Here is a 763-nt window from a genome sequence, read left to right on the forward strand (position 1 = left end):
AAAAAATCTCACATACCGACGGTAAGAAGGTGAGAATAGGAAATGGAACATGGACTTAACTCTGAAAAACAGTTTGATAATTTCTCTGTATATTCATATACTGGTATCTGTATCACACACACAAATTCACACAGGCATTTCCTTTCCCTTATTCTTCTAACACACGAGGTTTGGTTGGATTTATATTTACAATTCAGCATTACCATGACTTTGTGGATACTATTCGCAGTTGGCACACGTAGTATAACGTGATCTCTTTCTTAACCTTTCTTTTCTTTTTTCCTTTTTTTTTTTTTCCGAGACGGAGTTTCGCTCCTGTTGCCCAGGCTGGAGTGCAATGACGCCATCTCGGCCCACAGCAACCTCTGCCTCCTGGGTTCAAGCGATTCTCCTGCCTCAGCCTCCTGAGTAGCTGGGATTACATGCATGCACCACCATGCCTGGCTAAGTTTGTATTTTTAGTAGACAGGGTTTCTCCATGTTGGTCAGGCTCGTCTCGAACTCCCGACCTCGGGTGATCAACCTGATTTGTTTTTCTAAGACCACCAGAGCGGGCACAAAAGAACCAGCGAGTAGGCAAGTGTAGGAGCAAAACTGCAAGTTTAATTTGGTCACCTAAGGTGTGGGGAAGAGGTCTGTCGGCCTCCGGCAAAGAAGGCCGACAGAGCCCCCCGGTGGGGCTCTCGGACGGAGTTCCCGCAGTCCTGACATCCCGACAGGAGTGGAGGACTGAGGAAGGCCGCGCGTGGCGTGCCTCCGGAGC

At 48.4% G+C, this 763-nt stretch overlaps 1 protein-coding gene across 1 annotated transcript in view; it reads left to right on the forward strand.

Moving 5' to 3' along the window:
• The window catches only part of ZNF615 (zinc finger protein 615), a 15,952-nt gene continuing 15,189 nt past the window's right edge, over nt 1–763 (forward strand). The window contains exon 1 of the mRNA XM_017864927.1: nt 1–29. The gene's annotated coding sequence lies outside the window, so the exon portion shown is untranslated. The remainder of the gene's footprint in view (nt 30–763) is intronic.

Source organism: Rhinopithecus bieti, unplaced genomic scaffold (genome assembly GCF_001698545.2).
Source record: "Rhinopithecus bieti isolate Rb0 unplaced genomic scaffold, ASM169854v2 scaffold_2723, whole genome shotgun sequence".
In the NCBI taxonomy this organism is placed as follows: domain Eukaryota; kingdom Metazoa; phylum Chordata; class Mammalia; order Primates; family Cercopithecidae; genus Rhinopithecus; species Rhinopithecus bieti.